At 41.1% G+C, this 17545-nt stretch overlaps 1 pseudogene; it reads left to right on the top strand.

Annotated features, from left to right (window-relative positions):
- The first annotated feature begins 16211 nt into the window (after window positions 1-16211).
- Window positions 16212-17459, top strand: LOC115682629 (uncharacterized; annotated as a pseudogene).
- The last annotated feature ends 86 nt before the right edge of the window (window positions 17460-17545 follow it).

Below are 17545 nucleotides of genomic sequence, written 5' to 3'. Positions count from 1 at the left end.
TGGCGCGCATTTATCTAGTTGGATCTATTCATCATTTAACACGTGTCAATTGACTTAAAATTAAATAAAAGCAAAATTTCTGACCACCTGCCGGATCATTAACGGGGAGCAACTTTTTAGGAAAATTTTAAACACCCGCCCAAAACCTGTCTTCAACCTTCATTCACAACTTCAGAAGAAACCTTCATTTTTACTTTCTGTCGGATCTTATGTTTCAGACCAGAAAAAACCTTCTTTCCTTTTTTTTTTTTTTTCAGCTCTTACGTTGCAGACCGCCGCTCAACCCCGCGCTTAGATGACCTCCATTTTCGCTTTGAAGGTCGCTGCTTCTATGACCTCCATTTTCGCTTCGAAGACCGCCGCTCGACCACCACGCTTCGAAGACCTCCATTTTCACTTAGAAGACCGCTGCCTCGAAGATCTCCATTTTTGCTTCGAAGCCCGATGCTCAACCACCACGCTTCGAAGACCTCCATTTTCGCTTTGAAGACCGCCGCACTTCAAAGACCTCCATAACTTTGAGATTGCAGAATGTCGAGCGGGGTGAGCTCGATCCCACTCGACATTGAGCTCCGATGCGCCTTTCACTCTGTGGCTTGGAATTAGTTTGACTGGATTATAGTGATGCGCATGTAATACAGTCTCACATTTGTTTGGTACCTAGAATTTTTTTTGTTCAATGCTAGAAAATTTTGTTTGAATATTCATTGGTGATTGAGATTAGAACCCATCAATCGAGTTGGTTTTCCAAATAACACGCGCTGAATATAATAACAACTATGAAAAAGTCGGTGTCCAAACACCAACGACTTTGTTGTTCCATTAAATTTCCCTAGATCGTAATTTCTCTCTTTCCTTTATGTACTTTGCGTAATGAGATTTTTAGAGTTTTCCTTTTGTAATTTATCTAATTGCATTTCACGGAAGAGAGCCAGTTGGATCTCCCAAATATGGTAATGGATAAGTAAACATGTTGATTCTCTCTTCTTTTCCTTTTGCCTAATCTTGCACAGAGCATACTGAGAAATTCCAACAGCTACTATGGATTAGTGGCGTTTGAGAAGAGCAGGTATATTGTAAGAGGGTTGGTAATAAATGAACAGCAACAGGTTGATTGGTCGTTGAAAACAAAGTTGCATAGTGAGCACCAAGCTACTAGAGTCCTAGACTAGAGGTCACGAATCTCGAAACCAAACACTCCATGGTGAACTTTCCCAGCAATTTTAGTAAGATGTCACCTGTTTGGTATAAGTTCTGAGACACTATAGACAAAAAAACACATTCTTCCCGAAATCAACATACAAGTAACCTGCTCATGAGATATTTCTTCAGCCTTCCAAAGCTCCAAATTAAGATGAAGCATTTTCTATTAGGGGTACATGATAGTCGGCCAAGAACAGCCATTCAATTGTCTTGAGAACCATTGTCTTCTTGGCCGTAACAAATTTGCTCTCGACCATGAGTTTAAATAAATAAACAAATAAACAAATAAGTAGAACAAACTCAGCTTGGACTGGGAACAAAACTCGGTTCTTCCAAGTGAAAATGGAGGAGAGAAATGGAGAGATAAGGAGCTAAGTTAGGGTTCGAAGAGCTGTGGTGGAAGCCATTTTTCTCTTTAGGCTACCCTGTATCCAAAAGTCCTAAGCGGCGTTGGCGACCTTCAAAGCGAAAATGGAGGTCTTCGAAGCATGGTGGTCGAGCATCGGGCTTCGAAGCAAAAATGGAGATCTTCGAGGCAGCGGTCTTCTAAGTGAAAATGGAGGTCTTCGAAGCGTGGTGGTCGAGCGGCAGTCTTCGAAGCGAAAATGGAGGTCATAGAAGCAGCGACCTTCAAAGCGAAAATGGAGGTCATCTAAGCGCGGGGTTGAGCGGCGGTCTGCAACGTAAGAGCTGAAAAAAAAAAAAAAAAGGAAAGAAGGTTTTTTCTGGTCTGAAATGTAAGATCCGACAGAAAGTAAAAATGAAGGTTTCTTCTGAAGTTGTGAATGAAGGTTGAAGACAGGTTTTGGGCGGGTGTTTAAAATTTTCCTAAAAAGTTGCTCCCCATTAATGATCCGGCAGGTGGTCAGAAATTTTGCTTTTATTTAATTTTAACTCAATTGACACGTGTTAAATGGTGAATGGATCCAACTAGATAAATGCGCGCCACATCAGCCTATGACGCGGCGAGCACGTACCACTGAATATTTTCTCCGGGGGCTGGGGCTGCTGATGAGTCATCGCTTGCCGTTGCGACGTCGTTTCGCGGTTGTGGGGGGGGGGGGGGCGGGGGGGTGGGTGGGTGTGGGAGCGGGGGAGACGTTGCGCGCGTCGCCAACGCGAGCGATGGCACAGCACTCGCCGTCAGCGGTCAGCACCTTGGAAAGACCGTCCAACTAAATGCGTCGTAATTACCCTTTTGACCTCTCTAAACAACAAGAGGAAACAATTATGAGAGTGGATATTTCCTCAGTTTTGCAGCGACTTATTTGAGTGAACATTTATGATTCATCTTCCTCTACTGGTTTTTATGATGAGACTTATCCACTTAGGAACACAAAAAAAACTACCCTTTTTCTTTTCTTTTTAGGCTACTCTCGATCTATTTTTTTTTCTTCTTTTATATATATTTCACTTGTAACTTAGATGGGGTTGGGGTTGGGCAAAATATTTTGTCCACTCTTGTCTATGATATTTAGGGTTAATACTATAAAAAATCTTAAATTGGTGCATTTAAATTTACTCCAAACTAATTTTTTGAACACTAAAAACCACAAACCGGTACACTAGTAACAAATTTACCCCAAATTAATTTTTTGGACGCCAAAAATCTCAAACCGGTATACTAGTAATAAATTTATCCTAAACTAATATTTTGACCGCCAAAAATCTCAAACCGGTACACTTATGATAAATTACCTTCCATTAAATTGGATTAATACCACGAAAAATTACAAATTGATAAATTCGTGACAAGTAGAGCAAACACCCGTCAACTGGCACGTGTCATTTAATTCAGCAATTTGACGATAAAATTTAACTGAATCTAAAATAAGATAGATTTGTTACAAGTGTACCAGTTTGGGATTTTTGGTGGTCAAAAAATTAGTTTGGGATAAATTTATCACAAGAGTACCGATTTAGAGTTTTTCGTAATATCAATCCTGATAATTACAAAGCAAACTTTTCGAAACGGTATCCACTCCATATTTACAAAAATGTCCTTGATTTTCTCTTCCTCTAATATTTCAGTTGAAATCCATTATTGTGAATCAAACTCCTATCATCTTTGTAGATTGATTGATGGATAAATGGAGCAAATTAGTGGACGAAGTGAAATCGAGAATTTCGATTGGTAACCATCTTATTTCGTGATGACATTTTTTTTTTAATAACTTTTCAATTCTAATTTAATCCTTATAAGAATTTTCACAATCAACGCGTTACTTAATATGATTGCGAAAATTTTCACTTATAAATGTAACAGTTATTCCACTTTTTGGCTTAAAGATTTACCGTCAATACAAAATCAAGAATAATTGATTATTGGTCTCACCGGAATAATTATTTCATGTAAGTAAGAATACCTTAAGTTTGTTACTCCATAATTGAACCTTATATATACGCACATTGCAATACCAATTATCAATTATATTCAAATACGATTGACAAAAGTACAAATCACAGTTATTATCTAAGCTGTCATATTTTTTTTGTTGCTAAAATCTAAGCTGTCATAGTTATTTATGTAAAACTACAGATATATTTATCTCTAAATGACTTTTATCTATTATTATTATTATTATAGTAGTAGTAAATCGGAGACTTTACTTTTATGCTTATATTTATATCTACCGAAATAATTAGAATCCATAACATGAAATGGTAATAATTAAGCTAAATATTGTCATGACAATAGTAGGGGAGATGCAGATTTATCTTTGTATAGATGAAAACTAACATAAGGCATTGTGATGCTATTACCGAAGAATTGGACAAGGTGATCTTTACTATTATTTCTTACATGCATTTATAGCATAAGATAGATAATAACTTATGGAAAGACATTAGTCAGAACCAATGCAATAATATAACCTTCCTGAGCTACTACTGCGTCTATATGAGGGAATATAAAATTCTCTACACAAGGAAAGATATAAAATGAATTTGTCAATTTCAGAAACTCTTGCTGCACTTACCAAGAATGCAATAATTGCTTGACTGGTACTGATCTTAATCTGATTGAGAGTAAATTCTAGAATTGCTTGGTTGTCAACGTATAATTTCTCCGATCGATACACCTCCGCAAGAGAGGCATTCCATCGTGAATGCCGATCTTAGACTATAAATGAATAAATCGTTGTCGTGCAAGAGGGTTTGTTAGCGTATCTGTGAGTGGATCGTGAGTGGACACATGGCATACTTGCAACAGACCTTTGTCAACCATGTCGCGAACAAAGTGATAATCCAGGACAATGTGTTTTTAATTTTGGAGTGAAAAATAGGATTAGCACATGCATAAGTAGCACTAATGTTATCACAATAAATGCTAAGTGTGGATGAAGAAGACACTCCAAGTTCATGCAAGAAAGATTGAATCCATGCGAGCTCAGAAGGTGTCGCGGCAGTAGGGTGACACTTGACTTTAATGAATGAATGAGCCATGGATCATTGTTTTCGAAAGCGCCATGGTATAGGATTTTGTCCGACATATACAATGTTGGCAGTTGTTATAGACTTATGATCATCCGGATTGCATGCCCAATCAGCATCATAAAAATGCATGAAGCGGTAAAGAGGCACTACATTGTAAGTGCGTGCCAAGATCGACTCCAATGATGCGTATCGATTATGTGGGAGAAGGCATGGAAATGGCCCTTGCCCAGGTAAGCTAGGAGCGCGCTTTGGATGTAGTCAATTTGGCCATCAAGTGAAAGATTGCCCGCGTCGGCTAGTTGGACCGCCGATGCAACCACAACAACCCCAAATGGGACAATAAGTGGGGAATGCTCCTCAGAACAATCTGAATCGACCACAAGCACAAGGAAGGGTATATGCTGTAGCAAGGAAGGAAGCAGAGGATGCGCCGGCGTGATCACAGGTACGGTCTCTTTATGTGATCATGCTGCTTATGCATTGTTTGATCCGGGGGCTTCGCATTTGTTTGTGTCGATCTCTTTATGTGATCATGCTGCTTATGCATTTGTTTGAGTCTGAGCAGTTTGTCAAGTTAACCGTGATTAAATCGAAACCTTTGGAAGTGATTCTTTGTGTTGCCACCCCCCTAAAGAATGAAGTGTTAGTTTCGATAGGATGCCCAGGTTGTAGGATAGTTGTTGGTGGTAGGGAAGAAATGATTGATTTAGTGGTCTTGGCGATGTATGACTTTAATGTCATCATCGGGATGGATTGGCTCGTGAAGCAAAGAGTGTGATGGATATGATCTAATTTAATCCGATTGGTCATTCTAAATATGAATTTATGGAAAACAGAGGAGAAACCTCGATCCTTTCGATTTCGTCGCTTGAGGTAACTAAGCTGTTGGATGAAGGATGCCAAGGTTACCTAGTGATTGTGGTCAACTTGTTGATGGAAAAACTGAGGCTAGAGGACATAGCCGTGGTATGCGATTTTCCCAATAACTTTCCTAAGGAATTGTCAGGATTGCCACTTGAAAGAGAAGTAGAGTTTGTGATTGAGTTGGTCCCTAGGACGGAGCCAATTTCTAGGGCACCCTACAGAATGGCGTTATCAGAATTAAAGGTACAGATGCAAGAGTTGTTAGATAAATGGTTTATTCACCCTAGTGCATCGCCTTGGGGAGCGCCGGTGTTATTCGTAAGGAAGAAAGATGGTTCGTTGCGTTTGTGCATCAACTATCGGCAGTTGAATCAAGTGACCATCAAGAACAAGTATCCGTTGCCAAGGATGGATGACTTGTTTGATCAACTACAAGGGGCTTCGATATTATCCAAGATAGATCTAAGGACGGGCTATCATCATTTAAGGATTAAGAAGGAGGATATACCGAAAACGGCATTCCGTACGCGATATGGTCATTACAAGTTTACCTTGATGCCGTTTGGACTAATTAATAACCCAGTTGCTTTCATGGATTTGATGAATCGAGTATTCAAAGAGCTTCTAGATCAGTTCGTCATTGTATTTATTGGCGACATACTGGTGTACTCGAAGAATCCTGAAGAGCATCATCAACATCTAAGGATAGTGTTGCTAACCTTAAGAGAACGCGCACTTTACGTCAAGTTTAGTAAATGCGAGTTCTAGCTCAATCAAGTAGCGTTTCTTGATCATGTGATCTCTAAGGATGGAATCTCAGTTGATCCGGCCAAGATTGAGGCAATCACGAACTGGCCGAGATCGACAATAGTGACTGAGATCAGAAGTTTCCTAGGCCTAGCAGGCTATTATAGACGATTCGTGGAAAGGTTTTCCGCGATAGCTACTCCTTTGACGCGCCTACTAAATAAGGAAATAAAGTTTGAATGGACGGATAAGTGCGAGAGGAATTTCCAAGAACTCAAGCACAAGTTGACTACCACTATAGTGTTGACGATATCATCTGGTCCTGGAGGGTACAAGATTTACAGTGATGCGTCGCTTAAGGGATTAGGATGCGTTTTAATGCAATATGGAAGAGTGGTTGCATACACATCCCGACAGTTAAGACCTCATGAGTTAAACTACTATGCTCTTGATTTGGAATTAGTGGCGATCATCTTTGCCCTAAAAATTTGGAGGCACTACTTGTGTGAAGAAAAGTTTCAGATTTACATAAATCATAAGTCTGAAGTATTTATTTTCCCAAAAGGAGTTGAACATGAGACAGCGCCAATGGATGGAACTTCTCAAGGACTACGACTACGACATCCTATATCACCCTAGAAAGACTAACAAGGTAGCGGATGCGCTTAGTCGAAAGTCAACCATCGCGAAAATGATGATTAATGAATGGACTCTACTTGAGGGAGTAAGAGATTCGGATTTCAAGTTTGAGGTAGGTTACCTCTCAAGTTTGTTGGCTACCTTAAGGATCGAGCCAGAGGTTTAGGCTAGGATTAAGGCATTGCAAACTACAGACCCTACAATTCAGAAGATTCTGCAAAGAGATGCAGATAACAGAAAGCCTGATTTCCAAGTGATTGAGGATGGAACGTTGAGGTTTCGCAAGAGACTGTGCCTACCTGACAATGTAGGACTCAAGGACGAGATTCTGTCAGAAGCACATCGCAACAAGTATAGCATCTATTCAGGTAGCACTAAGATGTATTAAAACTTGCGTCAACATTACTGGTGGAATGGCATAAAAGTGGATGTAGCTAAACACGTAGCCAAGTACTTGACATGCCAACAAGTAAAAGCGCAACATTGCAAGCCAAGTGGATTGCTACGACCACTCGAGATCTCAGAATGGAAATGGGAACACATCACAATGGATTTCGTGATAGGTCTACCAAGGAGTTAGAGAGATAATGACTCTATTTGGGTCATAGTTGATAGACTGACTAAGTCGGCTCATTTCATCGCCGTACGAAAGGATTTCGCCATGGATAGATATGCGGAATTGTACGTGCGCCATATAGTTCGTCTTCATGGAGTACCGGTGACGATCACATCGGATCGTGATCCCAAGTTCACCGCTACATTTTGGAAAAGCCTTCAAGGTGCTATGGGAACAACGCTGCAGTACAGCACAGCTTATCACCCGCAGACAGATGATCAATATGAGAGAACGATTCAAACTCTCGAGGACATGCTGCGAGCTTGCGTTTTGGATTTCAAAGGCAGTTGGGGAGGAATAATTGCATCTCGTTGAGTTTGTTTATAATAATAACTATCAACAGAGTATTAGGATGGCACCATTTGAAGCGTTATACGGTAGAGCTTGCGGAACTCCGATATATTGGGACGAGGTTTGTGAAAGGAGAATTACGGGTCCAGAGTTAGTACAACAATCCATTGAGGCAGTTAATGTCATTAGAGAAAGACTTAAGACCGCCCAGAGCCGTCAGAAGAGCTATGCAGACAAACGACGTAAACCTTTGGAATTTCAAGTAAGTGATCACGTCTTCCTCAAAGTGTCACCTATGCGAGGAACGTTTCAACAAGAAAGGAAAGCTAAGCTCAAGATATGTTAGACCGTTTGAGATTTTGGAGCGAATTGGAATCTTAGCTTATCGTTTAACCTTGCCGCCGAAACTGGCTCAAGTGAACAATGTCTTTCATGTGTCCATGCTAAGGAAGTATGAACCTGATCCGACCTACATGCTGAATTATGAAGAAATAGACATGGACGACAATGTGTCGTACGTGGAAAGACCGGTGCGGATAGAGGATAGGAAAGAGCAAGTGTTGCGAAACAAGACAATCCCTTTGGTTAAGGTGATCTGACAACATCATGGAACAAAAAGAGTTGTGACATTCTGAAATTCGACCCTTTTTCAGGATATATGAAATGATTATTTCATCGATGCACTGTTAGTTAAATCTCGCTCTGAATTAACCACTCATGAAATAACTAACCATTAGGGAAAGGCTATTGAGGAATTAAGTACGCATGACCTGAGAACTCGACCATGGATTGACAATTCGATCATAAGGATTGACGAGGGATAATATTGAGCCATTATAGACCGATCAAGGGATGGTTATGGAATGATTCGCCAATAGTATACAATTAAATCGCGGGGGGTTCCGCTTGACCATTGTATGGATTGCGAACGACCCGAAATCAATTCCAAACGATCGTGTACTTCAGAACTAGCGATTGACCCTCGCAAATACATGACAACCGAGGTCACCCATGGCTTGAGTAAGCTTAAACGTGACTTGATATTGAATCAACCACGGGTCGAATACGCGTAACTCCTAAAAGTCGTCCGTTAGTTTGAGATACATTAAAGTTGCAATTGATTGATTTTGGCCATGAATCAGAATTCAAAATTGGGTATCAAACTTTCAAGGGTTCCACGACTAAATTATTAGACGTCGCCTCATTAAGCCTGTAACATCCTCAATTTAAGTCCTTGGGAAATGGCTATGGTTTAAGTTTTGTGGTTTTCCAAACGAACCCAATTTTACTCTTGTTCTAGAAAACCCAGATTTGGATCCTCTGTACCTCTTTCGTTTTGTTATTTTTGTGGAGACTTTTATGATTCGAATTTCCAAACATTTCCTTCTGAAAAGTTTATCCAAACATCTTGAAGTTTTACATACTTTAATTTCAAAATTTTAGGGCTTACCATGAGTAGTACGATAGCCTAATTTCGGACCGTGTAAAACTGCCCAAAATGGGTATTTCTATGATGTTCACACTTTCTCGATTTTCTACAAACTTTTCTGGGCCGATTCTGAACAAACTTCCTTCACCAAAATTTGTTTAGAACTTCTTTCTCTATAACATATATAAATTTAGGAATTTTTAGAGATGATTTGGATTCTGAAAAGAGCTTAATTTTAGAAGCAAGAATTCTGTTCCAGCGAATTATTTTTAGTATGTGTTTGAGCTATTAAAATTTATGTTTACAGAACGATTCAGATTTCTTGTTCTGCATTGGAAAATGTTTTTTAAGGTCTTGTTTATGACATATTAAAATTTGGGAATTTTCGGAGTTCATTTACTATGTTTTTAAGCCCGATTTCTAGAACAGTGCAAAAACTGCTGGTTTTGCCAGATTTCGAAGATTCATCATTTTCTATATGAGAACGTTGGAATTTTGACTTGATGTCTTTTAGTGATTTAATGTGTACATTCTGAGCTTTCAAATGATATATTTTACACTTTTATTGGAGGTCATATGATGGGCAAAAACAAGACTATCATCCACGCCCAACTTATGGGCTCACGGACAAAAGGAGGACAAAAGAGGGTTCTAGAAAGCAAGAATTTGGTGAGCAAGTTGGTCAAAACTTGGGGAGCAAAAACTTGATGAACAAGTTGAAGATGGGCCTATAAATAGAGGCACCCTTCTCTTTTCCTCACAACACACACACACCTCCTCTTCCTCTCTCATTTCTCATTCTCACGCCTCTCTCTCATCTCTCACCCTCACGCCAAACACTTCTCTCTCTCTCGCCATTTGCCGCTGCTAACTGCCGTAGACGTTTTCTTATGATTATAGGTGATTATAGGTGAGTGAATTCCCTAACACTTGGATAGGGAGTGTGTTATATGGTTGGAACGCGGCATGTAAATGGATTCCCTAATCTCGTGATAGGAAGTTATGATGCGTTGTTAGCCTGAGTTCTCACCCGAGCATTTGTTAGACTTGCATGTTGTTGTTTGTCTCAATGTTGCACGTATCGCTTGTTACCATGCTTGATGTTCTCATCCATGCTTGTTGATTTATAAGAAGATAGAATGTGGTGTTACGAGTTTGGCTTGAGTAGTGACCGTGTCTATAATGCTCGATGTTCGCATGAGTGCTTATTGTTTGTACGAGTCGCGAAACGATGTGTCGTATGGTCTTGTACTCATGTTGTGGCGTCATAGGACGAGTTTGGCTTGGTGCGGGTTTATATTGAGGTGTGTAGATCTAGACCAAGTTCGGCTCCGAGCCGACGCTCGGCATGGTGGACCGAACCACGTGCCCTCAACCGCGACCCGCATGTTAGGTGAATATTCTAGATATCATGATTACACAAGCACGGCACGCCTTTGGGCTTGATTGCATGGACTAATGAAATCAAGATATTAAATCGGCTTGTGTGACCCATGATGTGTGATCATTAGATGAAAGAAGAAGACCATCGTCACATAGCGTTGACGGCAATGCCTCGGTAAACTAGTGCCGGGATGCCCTAGTTGAGTTAGAATGCCTGGGTTGAGCCCGGATGCCTCGGTAAACTAATGCTGAGATGCCCTAGTTGAGCTAAGATGCCTTGGTTGAGCCTAGATGCCTCGAGTGAGCTAGCCTCGGGATGCTTCAGTTTAGCCAGGATGCCCTGGTTGAGCTAGGATGCCTAGCATGAAGCTGGATGCCCTAGTTGAGCCAGGATGACAATACATGAATCTTATATGTGTGCCGGTATGCGATAAATGAATTATATATATGTGGCGGTATGTGTGTTTATTGATAAGCCGAATTTATGTGACCGGATATTCCATGTGAATATAGCAAGGGCAAGGTAAAAGTTTTTGCTATTGATTTGCCATCGATATAAGGCAGGGAAAGTATTTGTATACGTTAGTACGATGGCGAGGCATCATCCTGCACGAGTATTAGTGAATTTACTCATTGAGTCTCCCTGACTCATCCCCCGTTGTTTTTCCTTTTCAGGTTCGTAAGATGGAGGATGACATAGAGGAGCTAGGACTAACCTCGGCCTTCGCTTGTGATATGATTTGTACGTAGGAGTGGCCCGTGGAAAAAGGGCTTGTAAAATATGTTTAAGTAAAATGGCAATTATGTGTCTTGCATGTTATGCTTTCCCTTGTTTCCAAAGGTAAGATAAGGATGTTACATATTAATACAAGGTTTGCTCATGATGCTTGTCATAACCCCGTTGTTTGTTCTGATTATGATTGTCCCGAATTAATTGCTTCCGCATGTGCTTAGTCAAAGATAATAATGCACGGGACGTCGCATTAATAACTCCCAGGTGGGGGTGTTACAAAGCCTATCTATTTGTCAGTTCGCTCGGAATTCTTGGATTAAGTGAAATTCGGGATGGTTTTAGAAAAGACATTTTTACCCCTAAGTCTTTTTTGAATTTCTTTGTTTAATGGAAGGGCATTTCGGTCTTTTCGCCCCTCCATTATTGGCCGGTTATCAAAGGGTGCAAAATGACCCATTTGCCTCTCTCATCTTTTCTCATTTACAATTTTGCCCCCTAGATATTTTTGTGGCTTGTTTTGGAAGATTGATTCTTGACCCTTGGATCTTGGCTTGTTGAGCAAGATGCAATCCTAGCCTTCCATTATGGATAAGTGTTGTTAGACCAATTTCTTTCTCTCACTTTTGGCTTGAACACTCTTGGTCTCTCTCTCTTCCTCTCCTCTTGTTTCGGTCAGCCACCACCCTCACCGATCACCACCATCACGCTACCGACCAGTCACCACTAGCCATCGTCCACCACCGTGACCGCCACCACCATTCGCCGTCACCGCCATCATCACCGCCGCTTTTCTTTCCCTCTTTCAGTCCCTTGGTTCGGTCACCAGCCATCACTGCCACCCTCACGCCACCATCACCGTGGTTGTCCTCAACCGTGAGTCCCCTTCACCGCACTTGTTGCTGCCGTAGCTATGAGCCACTCCGCCTTTGCACGCGTGATCGCCGCTTGTGCCGCCGCTCGCCGCTTGCTGTGATCGCCCCTTTTTGTTGCTTAGTTTGCTTGGCTTAAGTGTAAGTAAATCTCTAAACCTTGATTAGGGCATTAGGTTGTTAATAGATTAGGATTAGGGGCTGATTAGAGTAATTAATAGGTGGATTAGACTATGGCTTATCTTGATTGGTGATAGCTTATCATGTAGGTTGGTGATAGCTTATCATGCACTTTTGTCTTATATGGCGATAAGTTATCATGTGATATGGTTGAATTTGTACATGTTTTTATGAAATTAGAAGCTTGTTATGCCATGTTAATGATTGTCCAAATTTACAAACCTTGGTGACTAATTTCAAAGAAAGGTCTTATGGGAATGAATTTGGTAGTTCACGAGAAGCTGCGATTGGTCGCCATGTTTTATGTGCCGTATGGGGCAGGGATGCTTTAAAACGAGAATGTACAAAGTTTGACAGTTCAATTATATGTGTTCGATCACGTGTGATTATTTTTATGGCATTTCTACATATGAAAGTCGTGATATTTTGATGGACGAGCACGGATCATGTTTGCATTGGCTAATTGAGAAAGATAAGAATTGAGACTTGAGTGAATGCTGTGTGTGCATGGTCACCTACAATTCCATTTATGCCCGGTTTCACCGGAAGACCGCCAACCCTTGGGGTTGTGCCGTGGCCTTAAAGGTCGTGCCCAATTTTGATAATTGGATGCCGTCGTAGGGGCAGGGTGAGATGAAATCGTTCGCGAATCGGATTCAGGACAAACCCATTTATGGGATTCCGTCATTGAGGTTGGTGAGACAATGCCGTCACCGGGGTGGTGCGGGACGATGCCTGGCATGCTGGAAGACCGTCATCCGTGGGATGTGCCGTGACCTGAGGGGTCGTTAATAACCTGGATTATCACGAGTGCGATTTGCATCGATGAGTACTATGTGCCTAAGGTTGATGATTGAGCATATTTGGATTATTAAGTTGTTGGTGTGCATGTTTGTGCCATAATATGTGTTGTTATAATTCTGTTATGTGCTCGTGGGAGCGATTGCATATTTAGGGCATTCTAGAGGCAATGTATTCTCCTAAGCAAGGTTTAGGGAGTTTACTTGCTGAGTTATTTCATTGTTATTTGTTAAATATTTTCAGACCCCCGAGTATGAACCATCCGCCCACACGCTTTGGAGTGCCCATGGATATGGGCACAGTCATATCTGAGTATCCGGTTGGACCGAATAGGGCGTACCAGAAGCACGCAACCACCATCTGGGTGGATGAGGGCTTGGCATTGTGGAAGCCTCATGAGTTTGTAGCTTGGTTTCTGAGGGATGGAGATGGGTTGTTCGGACCCATTAAGGGTTTTGATGGACCACCTAATGGTGGAATAGGAGACGAGGTGTGGGGTCCCATGGATCTCGACCCTCCGGATGGGGTCGTTATAGATTCGGAGTCTGACTCGGATTACTTAGGTACCGCATGATAACCATTCTGGTTCTGTCCAGAACTGGTTTTTTGTTCCCAAAATCAGTTTTGGACCAGAAACCCGTTTGGTAACGCAATTTCATTTTTCTATTTCTGGGACAAGTTTTTGTTCCAGAACCGATTCTGAACCAGAAATCAGAACAAAAAAAAAAGTAGGTTTTTCATTTCTTGAACAAAAGTCAGAATCATTTCTGAGGAACTCGTTCTCTTCAAAAAACACATCTGTCTCTCGTCTCCTCTCGTCTCCACTCATCTCTCTAATCTGGAAGCCCGTCTCTCTCTGTACTCTCTCTCTGTCGCCGTCGAGAGGAAGCCAGGGCCGCTCGCTCGCTCGCTCCGGCCGGAGGAAGCCAGGGCCACTCGTTCGCTCTCTCCTGCTCCACGTAAGCTCTGATCCTGCGCTGGATCTCCTCTCATCTCTCTCTTTTCTGGATTTGGAAGTCGCCGTGATCGGGGGGTCAGCTTCGACCTCGCCATGGCCGCCGGTCGACGATCTGGGCGACGGCGAGGTCGACCGCCGGCATTTCACCATTTCCATGGAGGTTTTTTCCCCCTTTTTTTTTTGTTCGTTGAATTTCGAAATCCTTAATTTTTACGGAATGGGTGCGTGCAAACGAGGTTGACGTCTCGAAAAGTCGCCGGCTTTGTACGTTGTGGGTTTTTGCTCGCGCGCAGGGCCTTCATATCTCCTGCAGGAAGAAAGATCGTGAAAGAGATAGTCGCCACCCCTACAAGGTTGTCGAGATCACCCCTCCTCCCAGGAGTCTCGGCGTCCGTTGCTTTCCCTCGGTAAGTTTGGGGAAAATTCGGTTGTTTTTAGTGTTTGATTCGGGGGCTGATGCTGTCGTGATTGCTTTGCATGTGTCCCCTGTTTTTTCAGTTGATTGAATTGCTGTCGTGGGATTTTAGAGTGTAACATGATCTGTTGGGCGTTCGCAAGTCAAGGCGATCGAAGCGAACTTTGTATGAAAAATTCGATATTTTAGAGTTATCTCTTCCTTCGGCCATGGCGAGGCCGCTCGGCCTCCCCCAGATCATGTTCAGCGGCAGAGGCAGTTTGGTGATAATCACAAACACTCATGGGAGCTTATTGTTTTGCTACTTGCATGCATGAAACAGGCAACTAAACTACAACATGAGGGCTATTTGACATGATATTGGATAAATAGACACATAGGGCCTAATTGCGATTATTTAGTTGCAATTCTCTGAACTGTCTTGCCCCATGGATGGATCGGATGACGTTGCAAATCCTAAATGCTGGTTTTCCTTTGAAATTTGGTGTGATTTTCAACGATCGGTTTTCTTGTTTATCCCCTTTGTTGCAGTTGCTGCACTAGTAGCAACTTGCTGTCTACGCTTCATCGTTTACAAGGACATCCAAGTCTTTTACCGGTGGATTCCGTTTTACTTATCTTATAGAAAATATAAACAAGAAGAAAAAGTTGGCTTTATGTGCAGAAGTTATTACTAGCTGCCATTGCAGAACTCTATTTGCCGCTGTAACTTTCATATGGTGCTGTTCTTATGGCATGTGAACCTTACTGAATTTCAAGAATGCTGAAATATGATTGATGACTAGTATTATGCCATTTTCTCTCTTATACTTTTCTGCGATAGTGCAACTGTAGCTTCATACTATAATTAAGCACAACAGGGGAGAGGAAAAAAGCAAACTTCATTTCTTGATCAGATACAAAAACTGATAGCTTTGACCCTTTAATTTGGCTATTGCCTATATTTTCACCCAGAGAGATTTTACATGTATCTTCAGTATTTTAGAGAGCCATCTAGTTATTTAAGGGTGTGGTTAGATAGGCTTATATTTTTTACCATTTGCTTAATCTAAATCTTACGGCGGACGCAATTTGACTTTATCTTGGCTCCTTGAAACTTTTGCAATATACAAATGCTGACACATACATTTATTTATAATTATTTATAATTTCTTTAAAATTTGTATAGTATTTACGTTTTTGCTTGAAAATAAAAAGTTGCTACTTACTTTTAAAAAAACATAAACAAATAGGCCTTAAGTCTAAAGATAATTCTTTCCAGTGATTATTGTTATTAATGAGCTATATACTTATCCCTTTTCATATACTATCCGGTTTCTTTGTGCAAATATTTTTATTTCTTCCCCCCTTTTGGACATTACTGGCAATCATTATGATGCTAATCATGTTGCTCTTGTGGAAAACCATTGACAGTGGTCACTATTTGGTTTTCTGGTTTCCTATCATTCTGTTCCGGTCCTGTACTTTCAGTTTTGAGTTCGTCGAGATTAGTTGCCTGTTTGAAACTCTAACTAAATATTTTTTTCACGTACAAGCTGCTGCACCTGTAAGTAAAGGAGAACTCATGAGGGCCACCTGGACTTTTCTTCACACTCTAGCTGCTCAGGTCTTCTTAGTAAATAAAGCGTGGCTTTTTACTTTCCTTTTCGTTTTCCATTTACGAAGTTTTGCCTGAATATATCAGTATACTCCTACATCATTTGCATTTCTGCTGAGTTCTTCTGAATTTCTCAAACAATAAAGTTAGCGCTAATTATCTATCAGAACACTCAACATTAAAGCACATGTACATCGAACGGTTCAAATTGTAGATGATATGGCTCTTTACATCAAATCTTCTGCATTTGAATTGGTACACCATATGATGTGCTTCATTTGATGTTCAACCAGTTAAGGGTAAATGGCATCTCAAAAAGAGGCATTTGTGGCAAAGTGGACTGAGCCTTTAACCAATTTGCTTGTAAGCTTAATGGTAGAAGAGGTAAAAAGAGGAAATCGCACCACTACTACCTACAACAAAGTAGGGTGGAATAACATAGTTACGAGTTCAATAAACAAACAACACTCCAGTTTACTATAGTTCAGTTGAAGAACAGGACAAACAAATTGAGGAGACAGTATGGGAGTTATAAGAAGCTTCTTTCACAATCTGGATTTGGATGGGATCATGTTAACAAAACGGTTATTGTGGAGGATCCAAGTGTATAGGATGATCACATCAAGGTATCAGTTTACTTGGGTAATTTAGTTCTTATTGTGGATGTATGTTTCGATTATGTTGCTGACGTATATCACTATTTTTGAAATTGCAGGATAACATCGAATGGGCTAAATTCCGAAAGGATGGGTTTCCTCAATATCCCGATCTGTGTATCGTGTTTGGCGATACATATGCTACTGGGGATTACGCAGTAGGAAATGCAGAATACTTGGTGGTGTCGGAGGGGGAAGACAATGGTAGTGGTGGTGACAATGGTGGTGCTGCTTTGGTAGGTGATCCAAACGAACTTAGTGATGGAGTCTTCATACCTGACGTGAGTGCCACGCAAGTTCGTGAGAATCACAAGTTGGATAGGACTCCAAATTCCAAGATGAGGAGAAAGAGTAGCACATATGATATTGCTGGCACCTGCAAAGCCATTCAAGATATGATCAAGTCCAAGGCGGGTCAATCAACAAGTGGCTCTGTCACCTCAATGCCCCCCCACCTGAGAACCCTTACTCCATGGGAGCCGTGGTTGCCATCTTAAATGACATGCCTGACTTAAAGTAGAATCTTTACAACAAAGCTATGAACCAAGCATGCCTTAATGCCAACTGGAGAGAGGGTTTCGTCCTATCTTTACCTGAAAGGAGATGCGGTCTTCTTGAATCTCTTTGAATAGATGTTGAGAACTACGATGACTTTTTCATGTTTGCTTTATTTTCACTTAATGACTTGTGTCCTTGAGATACTTTGGTTTGTTTTTATTTATGGAACTA

The sequence above is a fragment of the Syzygium oleosum genome, unplaced genomic scaffold (assembly GCF_021117445.2).
Source record: "Syzygium oleosum isolate NSW1041296 unplaced genomic scaffold, Sole_v2.1 Sole_v2.26, whole genome shotgun sequence".
Lineage (NCBI taxonomy): Eukaryota > Viridiplantae > Streptophyta > Magnoliopsida > Myrtales > Myrtaceae > Syzygium > Syzygium oleosum.
The sequence above is the reverse complement of the archived record's forward strand: the minus strand, read 5'-3'. Positions and strand labels throughout refer to the sequence as shown.